This window comes from Protopterus annectens, chromosome 4.part0 (genome assembly GCF_019279795.1).
Source record: "Protopterus annectens isolate FY-2018-M chromosome 4.part0, PAN1.0, whole genome shotgun sequence".
Lineage (NCBI taxonomy): Eukaryota > Metazoa > Chordata > Ceratodontiformes > Protopteridae > Protopterus > Protopterus annectens.
The window spans coordinates 1,540,402,412-1,540,418,510 of record NC_056733.1 but is presented as its reverse complement, the minus strand read 5'-3'; positions in this window follow the sequence as shown (position 1 = coordinate 1,540,418,510).

Genomic DNA, 16,099 nt, shown 5'->3' with positions numbered 1-16,099 from the left:
TTACTATATACCCATACCGAATCTAAGAATGCAGTTACGGTCTGCAATGCTGGAGTCTGTTTGACAATGACCCAAGTCCTGATATATCACTTGGAAGTGTACTGCTGCAGGGCACACAAGAATATCAGAAAGTACATGATGAGTGAAGCACACATGTCACTGCCCTTCTCTTGTGTTTATCAATTAATTTCCTTGTAGTGGAGTATTACAGCACACTAATCAGAGTTAGATGTGTTCTATACCTGTTCAGATATGATGACAAGGTATTAGCACTTGTAGTTCTATTTTCAAGACTTCAACTTGGACTTGTGCAGTAGCAATGTCCATTGGTGCTCATTGCCAAACTGTGTGGGAAATAGACTTACACTAACTGACCTGAGTGTGGATAACTACAAAATGTGTCTTTTGTTGATAATGTTTCATGTGTCAAGCTTGTAAGATATGTTACTGGAGAAATTGCTGGCAGATACTATGATGTGTATGCTGTAGTCTATCTTAGAAATGTTGGTTCCAATGTTTTATTACATAAGCAACTGTTGGCTGTGCCTTCCCCGTTTGCGGAACTTTAAGTGCCAAGCAAACGTAGATCAATGCTTAACTTTTATTTGCTTTGCCTTCCTTTGTGCAAACAGGCTCAATGGGGATGCATGGCTGTCAGCACTCTGGACAGTACTGAGTGTGGAAAACACACCTGTGGCATAACGTTTTTGTGGCACAAGGTGTAAGAGCAGTGAGCTCCGGGTCAGATCACTGGAAGGCCAAGGTACAAAGCCAGTTAATTCTCTTTTTTTTACAAATGGGTCAGCATATCATTAGCTTAAGTAAATGTAATCAGGACTGCAAATGTGATAATCAATGACTACACCAAAGTGTGTGTCTTCCCCAAATTTTATCAGTAATGCCTACTTCAGTACACTTGTACAGCTAGTAGCAGTTTTGCAGGCCTCACTGCAAATCATAAGTTAGCTGTACATAGAGCTTTCTACAAATGACAAGGATTGGTATCATCTTTTGAAATTATTATTATGAAAATGTGCAAAGTATTTGTGTAGGGCCAGATATCTCTATCTGAAATGTAATATTCTGTATCATGGATGTTTGATTTTGTTTTGATTCTGTAGCTTTTCATGTTTTGTTTGTTTGTTTGTATATTTTTGGAGCTTTTCTCCCCGAGCCTCTACTGAAAATAGGCTCACTCTGACCTAGTGGACCACCCAGTAAACAAATGCAAATAAATAAATAAATAAATAAATAACAACTAATATCATGAAAAGAGTGTGCAGTATGCTTCTTCAAGCAAGTACAGTTTCTGCATCATATTAGATAAACATTTCATCCATCATCACCTGAACATGATACAAAGAGAATCCTATAGCAGATTTTGAAACCTTGCATACTACAGGAGCACTGATCACCTATTGAATCAAGGTAACATGTTTGTATTATCCATCAGCAGAGTCATGTCAGCATGCAGAAACCATGAGATGACTTGTACAGCCATCAGCCTAATAGATACACACCTGTAAAGAGGGGTGTGAGTGAAGGGTTACATACAAGGAGAGATGGACATGCACATAACAATGTTTTGTGTAATGTAACATTCATGGACATGTTTTTGGTCTGTTCTAATCATTAAACTGGCATGCTCTGTAGCATGAAATGACTGATGTAAGGGTCCAGAAGGATTACTAGCGGAAGAACAGGCTTATGACAAGCAGAACAAGGTTGGATAAATATATCATAGTTGGGATGGTTGTCAATGCAAATAATATTTTTTGGCCGATATTCAATATATCTCCATGAGAACTCATAACTGTGGCAAATGTTAAGATGTGGGTGATTAAACATATCACAGACATATGACATCACAATAAGAAATGATGATTGAGGTACCTGGAATCGAACTCTTGATGCTATGGGTAAAAAAAGTATCTGCAGTGAACTGTTATCAATACTCCATATGGAAAGTTACACTTTATTGCATCCAGCAGTGTACAGAACTGTCAGACTAACTGTTTCACAGTAGTTGCCTTACCCTGCTTTAATTCTGTGTTCTTACAGTGCAGCATGCTTAAGTAGCATTGAGCGGAAATAACTGGACTAGTACAGCCAATATCAAAACTCACCAGGTTTTGACATAGGACATGAAGAGCCATTTACCACTGCTTAGCACCAGTGCACTATGCCAAACTCCTGCCAAATGCAGAGGTCAAAAAGTGAAGATTTTTTATGGGCCATTTCTGGCCTTGTATGTGGTGTGTTATTTTGTTTTTTCTTTTTTTTTTTTTACCAGATTAAAGGTGTGAAATATGGGTAGATAGGAAGTAGTGAAATTGGGGGTGATAAGAAGAGGGAAAAACAAAGGAGAAGTAATTAAGGAATTTTCAGGAGGGAATTAGGAAAGAACAATAGATATTGACTTCTTAAACACTGTAATGTACACATGTAGAGAATATTTGATGAATTTGGACTGTCACCACAACACAGATAGGTGACAACAGTTGGACTAAATCAAGTGTGTCAAGAAGACACATATGTGAAGTGGAGAGCTATGTATGGGACAAACTTTTTTGTGAGACTGGTGCCCATTTTTTTCTGTTGCACTTCAAAAAGATAGAAATGTTGTATGGCATAGGACTGTGAGGGTCAGGTAGGTAAGGTAAGTGAAGAAGCCGGTACAGGTAAACAGGACAAACAGGACAGACACAAGGATGGTGATGGCCAGAAAAGGTTGGGGGACACCATGACTGGGAATACATAGGGGACATCGGAGGCACATACCCATCAAGCATAGAAAGAGTGAAAATCTAGTCCTCACCCTCAAAACAGTCATCACTGCCCCCTTCCTCAGTTTCATGTGAAACTGCTTGATGTGGGAGTCTCTTTTCTGTCTTAATGAGCAACTTCTCCAGGCAGCTGATGTGGGTACCAAGGCCAGTCTCTATTAGATCATGCACCATCCCTTGCAGCTCCTGGTGGATGACATAATCACTGCCTCCATCAATACTCCCAGAAGGTACCAATCCAACAGCAGCCAAGACAATGCTACCTGATGCTGATGGTCCAGGCAGCACAGGGGCTGTGGAGGCAGTACTACCAAGTTCTGTCCCAGAGGTGTTGGATGTTGGTACGGCAGCTGGTGAAGTGCAGGCAGGCCAGGCCACAGCGGTTGGCATACCTTCCTGTATTGAAAAGCATTTGGTTTGTTGTCAGAAAGGTATGACATCAGAAAGATGTGATTCTAGGTAACACCCCCCCCCCCCACAAAAAAGAAGAGAGAGATAGATAAGGGGTGGGGTGAGACAAAAAATAAAAGAGATGATTAGAACCATGATATGCTACATTCATGCTTCATTGCAATAAATATATTTTTATTATTTTACTAGCTATAGAGTTTTCACAATCAAAAAAATGATAACAGTGAATTATGAATTGTTACAAGTAATCCTTGGAATATGCACATATTCCATATATGATTTTAAGGATAATATGTATTAACTCAACAACATGGCATTAAAGTCAATATTTGCTGCATTTCAAATGTAAAAATGATACTTGTTGAATGTTAGTCTGTAGGTTACTTGTGGGAATTGAACCCACATAATCTGAATGCACTATTACACTTTCCTAATACAATTAACAAAAGCTGTAGAAGAAAGCATGCATGCTTGCTGTTACAGTTAAAATATGCATGTTGAACTTGGTACTGATCTGCAAAATCACAATATATTTATTACAATCAGGGTCAGTTGTGCTGCATGCATACCCTTTGATCTCTTAGTTGCTGCAGCCTCTCAGTATGTGCATTCCTGTTTACCAAGATTTCCATTGCAACTGTAAAATAGAAAATGAAACAAGAGACATAAAAGAAAACTTTACTCCTCTCTCTCCCTCAACCTTCGCTAAGGAAATATCATCCAATTAAAACTCCCATTACTATCACTATGGAACTCTCTCTAAAACCAGGAACACTGCATCAATGGGCCCAGACAATATCCTAGGATGCCTTCTAAATAGCATGAAACATGACCTATCAGGGCCTCTGGAATTACTATTTAATTGTAGTCTACAAACAGGTGCCTGGCCTCATGAATGGAGAAAGACAACAGTCATCCCTCTGCACAAAAGTGGGCCATCTGGAGACCATGGAAACTACAGACCCAAGTCTCATTAGTCTTATATGTGAAGCCATGGAAAGAATTATCATGGAGATGATCAATAGAGATATAGTAAACCTCCAGACACTTGACACAACCCAGTTTGGTTTCGTCAAGGGCAGATCATGCCTACTCATCTCAGTGGACTTCCTTGAGAACGTCACCAAAGCAATGGATGAGGGCAAAATCGTTCACACTGCCTACCTTGACCTAGCCAAGGTATTTGACACAATACCCCACTCAGGCATTGTTGACAAACCCAAGAGGATAGGTACAAACCCATATGTCATCCAGTGAATAGCCAACTGGCTCACAGCCAGGACCCAGGAAGTTAGAATTGGGGGGTGCAGCTCTACAAAGAGGCCAGTCATAAGTAGACTCCCTCAGGGATCAGTCCTTGGACTTCTCCTTTTTGGCATCTACTTCTCAGATGTCAAGGCAATTGTCAGTGATCTCTGGCTGACTAAATTTGCAGATGATTGCAAATTAAGAGCTGTCATTGAATCTCACACTGGCACAAATGTTTTCCAGGAGGGGCTGGCACAGACTAACAACTGGTGTCAGAGTCATGGACTAAAACTAAATGCCAAGAAATGCATAATAGTATTCTTTGGGAAGTCATCCATCCATGGTAACTATCATACTGACAACACACCCCTTAGAGTTGACCCAGTAGTCAGGGACTTAGGTACACACATAGATAGTAATCTAGTCTTCGATCATCATGTGTCTACAGTGGTGAGGAAATCATTCTATGTTGCACAACTTTTAAACAAAAGTATGGCATCTAAGTCCAAGGAAGTCATTGTTCCACTGTATTTGGCATTAATCAGACCTATCATTGAGTACAATGCCCCCTTTCATATGTACCTAACCAAGCATATCCAACAACTGGAACATCTAGAGAGATTCCTCACTAAAAGAATACAGTTCGTAAGTAATATGTCCTATGCAGACCACCTTAAGGCCCTATCCCTGTATTCTATCTCCTACAGGCTTTTGAGGAGAGATCTATGCCTGGCATACAGGGCATTGTCAGACCCCACTCTGATGGACCTCCTGCATATTCACAAAACAAACAATACCAAAATGACCCATTCTAAAGACTAAAACCTTGCCTGTGCATGGCTAGGCTTAAAAAGACCCTTGTGGTCATTAGCCTAGTAAACACCCATGAACCTATGAACCTGTTATGCAAACCAGTCTTGGCTATCTACAGTATTCCATATCATTTAAAGTTGCTTAATCTGTATACTTACACAACTGTGGGGTGTCAGCAGTTCTAAACTCGTCCAGCCACTGGTTGAGTTGTGCCTGCTTAATGCCTCTTTAGGTCACTGTAATGATGCCTACACTGCTCCCCAGTGCATGGTATGCCAGTCACACTAGGAACTGCCTTTGCTAGGCTGATCCATTCCAAAGCCTTGTACTGAGACCTGGTATAGACCCCATGAAGCAGTCTACATCTGTAGCATTTCAGGAGGAGTGCAAAAAATATTTTTGACTCCTCCTCACACCACCTCTGTACCCTAAGTTTGGAATCATACTTCCCATAATGCTTTCTTACCAATTTGTAACATCTCATTTTATGACCAGTGCACAAACACATACAACCATGCCAACAAGGTTTGCACAATGGAAAGCGAAAAGAAACATTGACAAACAAAGTGGAAGGGAGTTTATGAAACAGCAATGTTGATGCCAGAGTTGGCTTTGATTTATGGCATGTGTGCTGCTACACCTGGTCACACTTTGTCCACTGGTCAACAATGAAAAGATAAATTACTTTTTTTAAGCCATTACTTTGCAGGGATCAGTGGGATGACTTGGCATAAAAATTTTGGGGTCTTGCACACTGTTAAAAGTAATTTGAACAATGTGGGTTTCAAACCTATGTAAAAGGGAATTCATAAACTTCCACAGACATGAGTAGTCATCATTTTCACAGAAGACGTTTTTATCAGATGCAGTCATTACAGATATACAGCTTAAATAGTGACTGGTGTTATACTTCAGTTTGGCCTGTATGTGTGTGACATTACAAGGTCCTGGCTTATGCATTCTAAGCTGTGAAGCAGGACTAATGTCTGACAATATACTGGAAATGGATAGACTTGCATGACTTTAGCAATAAACTTTACAGCTATGATACATACCTCACAATACATTCTGTTTTACAGCTATACTTGGGTTATGGAAGGGGTGTAGATGATTTTCAGTAAACTACTGTGTTCATCAGAGATCTGCAACTGCATTTTTTATTACAGCAAAAAAGAGCTCAGTGGATACTGCTAAAGCTAGCCAAGAAACAAACACCAAAACCACAAAGAGAAATCTTCAGCTGAACACCACGGCTTGTTCTCTGTTGATGAAACACTTATACCAGACAAGTGTATAGATAACACAACCACTTTATTCAAATAAAACGAACAGAAACGATGAGTGCTTTCAGCTGTATTAGCCTTCTTCATATCGTAATAAAGCAATCATCTACAACAGTTTAAAAAACATGGAAACAATCAATCACATTCATTGTTTAAAGGTTATAAGCCAATAAAAAACATTCACTACTATCCAAAGCATTCATTTATGCATAATTCTATGATAGGTCACTTAAAAATCAATAAACCAATCACTAGAAAAAAAAGGGGGGGGATTAAAATATTAGAAATGAGACTTGAATTTATCTGAATGTAAATATACATATAGAGCTGTTAATAGCAAGGTACAAAATCCATAAAAGTCATTTGATTCCCATGGATAGTTCCTGCTTGGGTAACAATTTATCTCTTAAATAGCAGTACCATAAGGACAGAAACCAAGCGGTTTCCACATCAAGACATAAAATCAGGAAGCCATTATAAAGTATTAAATCACAAAACCTTCTGCCAATCGTTGTCATGAAGCAAGAACATTAAACCAATGACTGATGGGTGGTTGAGTTCAAACAAACAAAGAAGATGAGAAACACACCTCCTTTGCCAGAACTTGTATAAAATGACAGCTGGCAATGGTGACTACAAAGATCGGTAAAGTTTAATTAGGTCCATCAGATTAAGATGTAAATTCCATATAACCAGTAGCTAATCATGATTTACAACTCATTCCTCAGATGATAAAACTATAAACAAACAAAATCCAAAAAATGTCTATACGAAGATGTAAAGTTGCAAATCGCATATGATATCTACATAGCCATTCAGCCTATCACTAGGCTTTAGAGAGATAAATAACACAGAGGGAGCTCTTTACTGATCTCTCTCTTAGAGGCATGAACCCCTAATAGCTGCCGTATGCTTAGCCAATCATGTTGTTAACTAGGGATTCACAACCAATCAAATCAACTAAACCATTTCTGCATCTAAGCATCAACTAAGGTGCAGTAATGCAAACTAATAAAAACGCTAATAAGAAACAATATACAGATCACATTCAGATACACCTCATAGGGCATCAAATAAAAAACTAAAAACCATTTCAGTCTATATATAAATAAGTAAAGTGAGCATAGGGTACGATTGCAAAAAATCACATTCATAACTCACAGATCCCTCGTAAATTAAATAGAGTAGTTATGAAGCAACAGCTTGTCCACATAGCCTAGCATTACTTATATGGAAAAAGCATTGTAAAACTCACTATAGGTCTCACTACTAAAAACATAAAGGCAAAAATCATTGACTATTGTCACATCCTCTACAAAAGTATGGTTGGCTAGGAAATCCTAGCCAAACGTAATATAATAAAACAGGTTCTATGCCTGATCTTAAAACTAAAGATCTGATGTGAACAATAGTATTAGATCAAACAAAACAACACACATAACATGAATAAAAACTCAGGAAATAAAATGATAAAAAACTATAAAAAACATTGTTGGTCTATATCTAATATAGCAAATTGGGTGATCATATGGCTTGATTCTATATAAATAATAACACCAGTACTAGTGTGGGAAAACTACAACGAAGAAAAAATCCAACACTAAATGTATCTAAAGAATGCAGCCGCACGAAGCTATAATACAGCCTCCGATTTATTCCAAAAGAAATGGGCAAGTGCAAACAAATATAACAAAGATAACAAGATGATGGATTTAGCGCTTTCTTCCACCTAAAATGTGGATTTCATCAGAATCAAAAACACAAATCACTTAAGCTAATTTATCAGTTTTATGGCGCCAAAAATTCAGACCCATTTAAAAATTTAAAGAAACATATACCAACTCTGTACATAAATAACAACACTAGTAATAATGAAAATTAAAATAACGTAAAAATAACCATACTTCATACTACTAGATTTTATATACTTATCAACTGTAAGTTCTGAGTCTAATTACTATCTCTCATATACCTTAATAACAAGTTTAATACAGAATCATAATAAATATTAATGTATACCAGCAGTTATAAAATATTGATAAATTACTAAAAAATTACTAAAAAACTGTCTATACTCATGAATATATTCATAGGGGAACTAATAACACTCTAAGGGGATACAAAAAATTTGGTCGATACATATTTTCATTAATATATTAATACTAACATATTAAAAAGTTAAAAAATAATAAAATTATAAGTATGGTAAATATGAATTAAAACATGGAAGCCTACATCCTATTACATCTCTTGCCATAATATATATCTATACATGATAAATTCATAAATACATGTGTATATGAATACGTGAATATGATAAAAACCCTTAAAATTCAATTGTACCAATATATAGTATGTCATTCCTTTCAAGCCACTATAGTTTTATAGTAATAAAGGCTTAATATTAATATATTCATTTAAGCCAGGCGGAGTAGCAGCATCTGTAAATATTTGCCATCTAACTTCCTTCCCCAATAAGATAGCTTTAATATTACCACCTCTATTGTCCACTTTAACTTGTTCTAGTATGGCAAATTTAAATTTGTGGCTGTTATCCTTGTCAGCCACATGCCTATACAATGCATTTGTACTATCTTTTTTCTTAATAGCATAGAGGTGGTCATAGATTCTTTTCTTAAACATCCGTTCTGTTTTTCTTATATAGAAACTATTACAGCCAATACATACTGCGATATATATTATATGATGGGTATTACAATGGGTATGGTAGGATTAGATACTATGAAGAAGTCATACAACTCATTGCTTATGCGCCCTTCCATGAGCAGTTCATAGAGATCATTATTAAAGTTCTTAATCATTGACTCCAGATTTCTTGCTTTCAATTTCATATATGTGGTCTCATCACCCAGCATCTGATTCATTTTCTTAATGTAACAGTCAGAGTCCATGACTACGATCCCTCCTCCTTTGTCAACTGGTTTAACAAGTATATCTTCTCTAGTTCTCAGGTCATTCAGAGCAGCATGCTCAGCTTGAGTGATGTTGTGAAAACCCCCTCTATAAGAGGCCTGCGCCCTCATCTTGGCCATCTCTGATTTACATAGACATGAAAACATCTCAACTACTGGGTGCTTGACAAAGGTAAACTCACGTGGTTTCTTGAATCTCACCTTGTCTGTTCAGCTTTGTTTCCAAAGATAGACTTAAGGGTCATATTTCTGCAAAATAATCAAAGATCTGTTACAAACTCATTGAGGTTAGAGTTTAAAGTTGGAGTAAAACTCAAACCTCTTGATAACACTGATAAATATTCAGGAGGTAAGGTTGGATGGGATAAATTGAAAACTAAGTTACCTTCTTGCATTTCCTTTCTTGACTCTGGGTTCTCGAGTTCTAATAAAACTGTTGCTTCACAAAAAACGGTAATGGGAGATTAAAAGCAGCATGTACCACTCCTTTCTTCGGTCTCGTTGCTGGTGGGAAAGAGATGTTTATACCTTGATTACTATTATCTTGCACCTGTATTGTATGGCTCAGCCCAGCTTCACTTGTCTCTACTCCAGATGAAGGATTGAAGGGATGACTTCTAGGCCCCTCCAGTCCCTCAGAAATTAAATTACTAGAGGTTCTTCCATGGATGTTAGTTACCTCTGAAGCACGATGAAAGTTCTTACTTGGTAGATGTTTATCTGTTCCTGGTTGTCTTGATGTTTCTCTCAGTCATTCAAACATAGGTCCTTTCCTGAAGTCCTGAAAATCATGAACTAATTTATTGGCTTTTTGTTCTCTAAGCTTATTGTCATACACATTTAAATTGTATTGTAACATTTCCAGTTTCTGTGAAAAAAGTGTCTTCCAGTGGCAATTTCTCTAGTTCTTCTTGTTTTTGTTTAATATTCAAATCTATCTTTTCTTCTTCTGGCTTGAAGTAATCAGTTAATAGATTCATATACTTATATCTGTTCTCAAGATTGATAGCTTGCCACTGGGCAAGTAAGTCTGGATACGTATTACCATAAGTGGGTAAGCACTTCACCCTCATGCCTCATGGCATAACTTTGTGAAAAATGCAGGCTTTAAGGAGAAAGCCCTGCCATTGCAGCCATTTCAGTCTATATGCTGTGTTCTCCACATCTCAGAAGATAGCAAGGAAATCAATTTCTTTTGTACTGTCAATGCTATTGTTAGATGTATCCAGTCTTGTATTATTTAAATCCATCTCCAGGAGATGGTTGGACGACTCACTCAGGAAATGTACAAAGTTGCAGCTCTTCATTTTATCCCTGTTAGAGCCTGTCTCAGCCATGTGCAGTATCATGGAGAAACAGTCGAAACAGCAAAAAAGAGCTCAGTGGATACTGCTAAAGCTAGCCACGAACAAACACCAAAACCTCGAGGAGAAATCTTCGGCTGAACACCATGGCTTGTTCTCTTTTGATGAAACACTTATACCAGATAAGTGTATAGATAACACAACCACTTTATTAAAAAAAAAAAAAAAACAAACAGAAACAATGAGCACTTTCAGCTGTATTAGCCTTCTCCAGATCGTAATAAAGCAATCATCTGCAACAGTTTAAAAAGCTTGTAAACAACCAATCAAATTAATTGTTTAAAGCTTATAAGCCAATAAAAGCCATTCACTACTATCCAAAGCATTCATTTATGCATAATCCTATGATAGGTCGCTTAAAAATCAATAAACCAATCACTAGAAAAAAAAAGGGGGGGGTTAAAATATTAGAAATGAGACTTGAATTTCTCTGAATGTAAATATAGATACAGAGTTGTTAATAACAGGTACAAAATCCATGGAAGTCATTTGATTCCCTTGGATAGTTCCTGCTTGGGTAACAATTCGCCTCTTAAATAGCAGTACCATAAGGACAGAAACCGAGTGGTTTCTGCATCAAGATATAAAATCAAGAAAACAGTATAAAGTATTAAATCACAAAACTTTCTGGCCAATCATTGTCATGAAGGAAAAACATTAAATCAATGACTGGTGGGGGGTGGAGTTCAAACAAACAAAGAAGATGAGAAACACACCTCCTTTGCCAGAATTTGTATATACAGATAGCTGGCAAAGGTGACTACAAAGATCGGTAAAGTTTAATTAGGTCCATCAGATTAAGATGTAAATTCCATATAACCAGTAGCTAATCATGATTTACAACTCATTCCTCGGATGATAAAACCAAAAACAAACAAAATCCAAAAAATGTCTATATGAAGACGTAAAGTTGGAAATCACATATGATATCTACATAATCCATTCAGCCTATCACTAGGCTTTAGAATGATGAATAACACAGAGGGAGTTCTTTATTTTTCTCCCTCTTAGAGGCATGAACCACTAATAGCTGCCGTATGCTTAGTCAATCATGTTGTTAACTAGGGATTCACAACCAATCAAATCAACTAAACCATTTCTGTAACTAAGCATCAACTAAGGTGCAATAATGCAAACTAATAAAAATGCTAATAAGAACGAATATACAGATAGCATTTATATACACCTGATAGGGCATCAAATAAAAAAACTACAGATAATTTTATTCTATATATAAATAAGTAAAGTGACCATAGGATGCGATCTCAAAAAAACACATTCATAACTCACGGATCCCTCGTAACTTAGATAAAGTAGTTACGAAGCTACAGCTTGTCCACACAGCCTAGCATTAATTATGTGGAAAAAGCATTGTAAAACTCACTATAGGTCTCACTACTAAAAACATAAAGACAAAAATCATTAACTATTGTCACATCCTTTACCAAAAGTATGGTTGCCTAGAAAATCCTAGCCAAACATAATATAATAAAACAGGTTCTATGCCTGATCTTAAAACTAAAGCTCTGATGCAAACAATAGTATTAGATCAAACAAAACAACACACATAACATGAACAAAAACTCAGAAAATCAAATGATAAAAAATAATAAAAAACATTGTTGGTATATATCTAATAGAGCAAATTGGGTGATCATATGGCTTGACTCTATATAAATAAATAAAAAGCCATATTTACTAAGTATAACACCCATGTAATCATCAGATATTGTCAATATAAAATAAATAATGAAAGACCATGCCTACTACATATAGCTTCCATTCAGCCATCTAGCACCAGGACATCAACAAGGGATAAAAATCATTAGTAGCCTACACAAGATGAAATTTGGACTATATAAAAATAGAACCTTAAACAGACAATACTTTAGAAACAATTTTCTGAATATAATAACTCCATTGGCCATTCACTTACATTACCAACTAAAGAACCAATCAACCTTTGTCATCAGAGATGTGAACCAATAAACACAGGCTCAGTTAAAGGGCCATAAGTGACCCGCTGTATCCACTTTCATTACCAAATAAGAACCCAATCGGTCTAGGCATAGGAGGTATTAACCAATAAGCATAGGCTCAGCTGAAGGGTCACCGTATTTTTTATTACCATCATCATTGTCATGCTAAACCAGTTCTACACATAATACATATGATGCCTACAAAAGTATGTATATGCAAGCAGTAATGATGCTTTTCTGTCAAACAACTTGTATACATAGCTATTGCTATGTAGTATTACCTTTATAATCAATTTTTTGTGAAAAATGATAGTGGTACGCCCTTACTAAAAAGTATAGTGTGCTGGATTTGAACTCTGCCTCATTGTGTTCTGACCATGAACTTACTGCACTTATTCCTGGTGCCTCAGGTAAAACTAAGCAACAAGTCTTTTTTTCATACTCAGTTCTGTCCAAAATGCTGATGGACACATATCACCACATTGAGCCTTTTTGTGTGAAGGAAAATGAGCCAAGTAACATTTTTTTCACTTTTTTTCTTAAGTAGTGAACCCTGTTTGCACATAGGTAGGCAAAGAGCAAATGTGAAAGGCAATAATGTACATATAATACTTGTTTAAATACTCACTATGACCCTTTCTCAATAAAAATAACTACTGTGGGACTCCAACCCTGCTTTACCTATGTTTTCTCTTTTTAGCTTAATATATTTACACCTTGTGTCACAGAGACAGTCAGGTAGCAGGTGGAATTTCTGCAGTCATTACCATCCATGTTGCTGACCACTTTGCAATGCCACTAAGTGTGTTTGTGCTCTAGATGGCAATTGAAATTAAATTTTCAGTTTTAAGCAGCTAACAATATTTGTGTTATGCCATGTGCCACCAGCACAGAAAAAGAAAAAAAAGGATGCAAAAGGGAAGTAAAATGTACCCAGTTTGCTCTGGATTTGAACCATCAGAGTACTACACTTACACAACACAGTCTTTGTGAGTTAGTTCTCTCTTTGCGGCAGAAACAGCTTTGCAATAGCAATCAAATAATGTGTATACAACCAATTAACATTTCATATCCAGTAATAAACAGTTCATACAGTTGGACATTCTCAGTTGATTGTAAATGTGTACACAACATATTTAGTGGAATGAGTGATCACCCATTATGTATGAAAATGTTTGACAAACTGCAGCTTTGCCTTCTCTTTGTATTCTGGAAATGATTCTCTTATCTCTACTTGCCGTCACACATGAACCTCTAGTGCATATTCTCTCAGATGTCTTTCAATGTGTGATACAAATACATGACAGTCAGCAACAGTTTTCCACAAAGGCAAGATACTGTGCTATGATGCTAAGGAAATACAGATGTGGGGTATTTGGTTTTGTTTAAGAGCTCACTGCAGTTAGTTCCACACTTTGTAAGTATATTCTCACTGACATATCCACTTCAGAGAAGGGTGTCTGTGCATTACTGTATTTTGTTTCAGTCAGAGTAATAATTCACAGTTGCAAGCCATTAACACCTAGCAGTGGAGTAGAAGCTACACTATGTTTACCTGTGCTACGTGAAGTCAAAAGTGTGGTATTCAGCAATTCTATGTAGTTCATACTTTGCATCTTCAGCTTGCTTAGAGGGCTGAATCGACACAGAAGTGAAGGTAACCTAAAATATCTAAACCACATAATATCGAACATTCAGAACAGCAAATTTTTTCATTGGGAAAAAATTTGCTATTCCGAAACACATACACACAACACAAGCACACCTAAAAAACATCAATGCACACACATACACTTATAATCCTACAATTAACCCTACACTAAACTATACATACACTACTATCCACTTACCTTAACCCAAACCCTAACCATAAGGTCCGTCACTATCGCACACTCACCTAAACCACGCCCTAACGCTAACTCACATAACCCGTGCCCTAACCCTAACTCACCTAACCCGCCCCTAATCCTAACTCACCTAACCCGCACCCTAATCCTAACAACCACACAATCGCACACTTACCTGAACCCGACCTGGAAATCTCCACTACAGCGCTGAAAATAGTGAAGCCAGAGAACCAGCCAACTGAATTCTTTCCCTAGGAAATAATCCGGTGTTCTGCAGCTTCTCTATTTTCAGCGTTCACTCAAAACGGTTCGATATTAGAACATTCGAAGTTTTAAAACTTCGATGTTCTGATATAGATCCAATTTTACTATATGTATGTGCATAAAATGAAAGGTATACTCCTTAGGTGGTCAGCATGTTGGCTATCTGTTACTTCTTGGCCAGGGCGAGGGCATATTATGCATGCCTATGTCTACCTACACCCACATGATTGGTGGGTCACTCTGACTCCACACCTAATTGTGGATGTGGTGACCTTCCAGTGGTGGTGGAATATTTGCTTCTTGTCCTTGGTGTTCATGCTACAGCTGTTTTCACAATATGATATTGTAGGATAACACAGACTGCAATAATATCAGCACAAGTACTGGGATCATATTGTATAGCCCCCCCCCCCATGTATCTTGGTAGTGAAACCATGACTTCAACAGGCCAAACACATGCTCCATGATATTACTTATTTGAGTATGTGCCTTATTATGGCATGCCTCCATGGGTGTGTGTGCATTTCTGATAGGCATCATCAGCCATGGTTTCAATGCATACCCTGCATCCCCCAGTAAATGGCTTTGTGGCACGTCAGCCCTGGAAAACCTCTGGTAGAGTTGTGAGGTTTGCCATATTTGGGAGTCATGGTAATGGCCAAGATTGCCAGCACACACATTCAGGATGACTACCCTAGCATTACACACAACCTGGCAGTTAATGGAGAGGAACCCCTTTCTGCTGATGTAGACCCTTCCCTGTTCCCCAGGTGATGCTTTGATCTCAATGTATATGCAGTCTATGGCTCTCAAGACTACAGGGAAGTGTGCTATGTAGTTAGAACTCCTGCATGGTTCTAGCTCTGTCCTCAGTGGTAGGGGGGAAATATATTTATTGACTGTCATGCTGTACCATAGCATTCAGGAATTGGTGTCAGATGCTAATGCCTGTGACACCCCCAGCATGTCCCTGTGGGTCATTGAAAGGTTCCTATTGATAATATTCTAAGTGCTACACGTACCTTGGTCTTCACAGCTATTGCTTCCCCTCAGTTTGCCCTTGCTCTCAGGTGAGGACAGCAGGGGTTGCAGAGTTCCTAGAGTGTGACTCTATGCACCCTATAGTGCTCTACTCTTTCCATCTCATGCAGACTATGAAAAGTTAAGCAGG